The sequence below is a fragment of the Lipotes vexillifer genome, unplaced genomic scaffold, assembly GCF_000442215.2.
Source record: "Lipotes vexillifer unplaced genomic scaffold, Lipotes_vexillifer_v1.1 scaffold76, whole genome shotgun sequence".
NCBI classification, from domain to species: domain Eukaryota; kingdom Metazoa; phylum Chordata; class Mammalia; order Artiodactyla; family Lipotidae; genus Lipotes; species Lipotes vexillifer.
In genome coordinates, this window is record NW_006773751.1 from 63,943 (window position 1) to 67,711 (window position 3,769).

General features: G+C 45.9%; 1 pseudogene; it reads left to right on the plus strand.

The window, feature by feature from the left end:
• Window positions 1-3,505: 3,505 nt before the first annotated feature.
• Window positions 3,506-3,769, plus strand: part of LOC103077871 (protein DDI1 homolog 2-like) — a 111,738-nt pseudogene continuing 111,474 nt past the window's right edge.

Sequence of the window (3,769 nt, forward strand, 5' to 3'; positions counted from 1 at the left end):
CATCATCATCATCATCATCATCATTACTATTAATAAGAGTCTCTTATGTGCCAGATATTTTACACATAATCTCATCTGTTATTTTGTAATTACGTTGCAAAGTAGGCATTCTTATACCCATTTTTCAGATGCATTAGAAAGCAGAAGCTGGGACTTCCCTGGTGGCGCAGTGCTTAAGAATTTGCCTGCCAATGCCGGGGACACGGGTTCAAGCCCTGGGCCAGGAAGATCCCACATGCCACGGAGCAACTAAGCCCGAGTGCCACAACTTACTGAAGCCCACGCGCTCTAAGGCTCACGTGCTGCAACTACTGAAGGCTATTGGCCTAGAGCCAGTGTTCCACAACAAGAGAAGCCACCACAATGAGAAGTCTGTGCACTGCAACGAAATGTAGCCCCCGCTCAAAACAACTAAAGAAAGCCCACTCAGCCCCCGCTCACCACAACTAAAGAAAGCCCACACTCAGCAAAGAAGACCCAACGCAGCCGGAAAAAAAAAAAAAAAAAAAAAAACTAACTGTGTTACAAAATATTTACAAAACACACAAACAAACAAAAAAACAGAAAAACTTTGAAAAGCAGTATTCCTCTAGCCCAACCATTTGCACCTGTAGATACAAGATTTAGGAACCCTTGTGCTCGGCCCCTGACCACCCAGCCAGTGTGGACCGGATATTCCTTCTATGCCCAGTGACCAGCGTTGCTGTGTTGCTATCAGTGAAAGATGACATTCATCATCATCATCATCATCATCATTACTATTAATAAGAGTCTCTTATGTGCCAGATATTTTACACATAATCTCATCTGTTATTTTGTAATTACGTTGCAAAGTAGGCATTCTTATACCCATTTTTCAGATGCATTAGAAAGCAGAAGCTGGGACTTCCCTGGTGGCGCAGTGCTTAAGAATTTGCCTGCCAATGCCGGGGACACGGGTTCAAGCCCTGGGCCAGGAAGATCCCACATGCCACGGAGCAACTAAGCCCGAGTGCCACAACTTACTGAAGCCCACGCGCTCTAAGGCTCACGTGCTGCAACTACTGAAGGCTATTGGCCTAGAGCCAGTGTTCCACAACAAGAGAAGCCACCACAATGAGAAGTCTGTGCACTGCAACGAAATGTAGCCCCCGCTCAAAACAACTAAAGAAAGCCCACTCAGCCCCCGCTCACCACAACTAAAGAAAGCCCACACTCAGCAAAGAAGACCCAACGCAGCCGAAAAAAAAAAAAAAAAAAGAAAGCTGAAGCTCAGAAAAGTTGAGAAACGTACCCAAGGTCACCCAACTCATAAGTGGACAAGTTAGAATACAAACTCAAATGTCTGATCTCTAAATATTTGCTCTTTCCATGTGTCATTTCACTATGTGATCAAGGAGAATCTCTGGGGGAGATCCCATGTGGGGTAAAAGCTTTGGTCAAACAGGATATTCAAAACCTTGGTGGTCTCTTAGATTTCTCCTCCACAGGAGAGAGTCCTTTATCTGTTAGGGTTAGAAGGACGTAGGTCTCCTGCCTGGAGAATTAGTTTGCTCACAGTAAGGCAGGGATCCACTGGAAGGGTCATCTGGGGTCATAAGAATCCTCCGGCATGTTCCAGCCTTATTTCCTCCTGTCCTGTAGGTCATAGCTTTGGCATTGTGCAAGGAGGGGTATGAGCATTTTGGAAGAGAGCATCTGAGGCAAAGCCGGTGGGAGTAGCAGGGTTGGGGCAGACCCTGAGACCATCAAAGCCCTAATGAGGCCTTTTCCATGCCTACTGCTCAGTGACCTCTTGAGCAATTCTTTTTGTAGTTTTTTCTATTCCTTTGCTCTTGGTCTATCTTGGATAGGGTGACTATGTAACATTGTCCAAACTAAGACAATTTTGAGAAGAGGACAATATTAATAATAATGCTGGGATATCAGAACCTCCTGGGGAAACCAGGATGCATGATCTCTCTATTTAGTTTGTAATTGTTTTACTTTTTTGGCTGCACCGAGTGGCATGTGGGATCTTAGTTCCCTGACCAGGGATGGAACCTAGGCCACAGCAGTGAAAGCACTGAGTCCTAACCACTGGACCACCACAGAATTCCCTGGTCTCTCTATTTTTGAAGTCCTATTTCCATAACATTTCAGAAACCTTTCAGAGGTGAATGTCCCTGACACCCTTGAACACAGAGAACACATTTGTATAGGCTAGATAGGAAATGTCATAAGGCAGTAAAAATTGACGGGGCCTTTTCCAAACTACATGACCTTGGATAAGCCACTCAACTTCACTGAACTCAGTTTCCTCATGTATATAAGGGCATAATGGTATTTGTCTCAGGGGGGCTTACATGGAATAAGTAAGATATCATAGATACTATCTGCATAGTAATCACTTTCTCAGCTGAGTTGGGAACACTTGTGGCTTTGGGGTGATGGTGGGAACACCTGAATATTTGGTCCAAGGTCAGGGGATCTCTGGAAACCTTGAGAGATGGTCTGAGTTCCACGTTCCTGTGAATTGAGGATTCTTGGCCCACCCTTAGTTAATGAAAGTGGGGCCCACTCATTTTTACTGGTTAAAGAATATTCATCCACCAGCTGGGAATAAGAAAGGAAAAAAAGAAAAGAAAAAAGAGCTTCAAAAACGTGCGTTTTGTACTGCCCTGGAGACAGGGCAGAGAAGGGTCCGGGGAGACTCTGACATGATCCCACCCATGACAACGTGGAGATAGTATGAGAGTTCATCTTGGTTGCTATGTTTGCAGTTTCTGTACAAATAGGAACTGAATAAATAGGAAGTGAAGGAAAGAGCTGAGATCCTAAGCTTAGGGCTGGAAACGACCTCAGTTTCGGCCTTTTACCTGTTTTCTTGGCCCTGACAAATAGGCTTGCAGTTTCCTGATTGGACAATGATCCCTCGGGCATCCAAGCTCAGGGAGCATTTTCCAAGACTAATTGGAGTTTAGGAGAGACTTTTCCTGTTAAAATGGCCTCCACCTTAGGCTTCCTTGTCCTGAGGGGAGAAGAGAGGGAGGCCTTGCTTGCCTGAGACCTACTAGTTTTGCTTAGAAGGGAAGACTGTTGAGTCCCATGCTTGCTTGGTCGGTCCTGACTTCATTAGTTTTGCTGGAACAGCTACAACATGGGCCACATGACATCTGTTCCCTGAGAGTAAGCTGAGAACACCACGTAAATAATGGTCACGAATTCCATCCAAAAAGACAAGGACACAACTGACTCTGCTTACTGGGTTTCAAGCAAAACACAGCGGGCCTGGGCTGGCACCCGGAGGGCTGGGAGATTGTCATGAATTCTCACCTTCCCTACCTTTGAGCTCCTTCTCAAGGCCTGGGGCTGTGTCTCTGTTTTCAGCCCTCCAGGCTCCTCTGCTCTTCCAGTGGGATGAGAACCAGATGTGCTGAAATGCTGGAAGGCACATGGGGCGCTGCGATGCTATTTCTGGCTTGGGCTGAACTCATAAGTCCTAGAAAGAATGTTTCTGACACTACTTGCCTTCTGAGAATTCATGATGCTCTGCCTGGCTGTTCCTGATACTCATTCAGACAATAAGCTTGTGGACCATGGCATCCAGAGGGGCCAGGGCAGAAGGGTGATGGAGGTGGTGACCCAGCACACACCAAAGCAGCTCTCTAGTGGCTGGCTCAGAGTAAGCCACACCCTTGGCTGCTTCATGTATTTATTCATTTGTGCATTTATTAAGCAACTATACTTGTCAGACATTGTTCTGGGAACTTGACAGGCCTAAGAGAAAAGATCAGACTTAACATTCCTG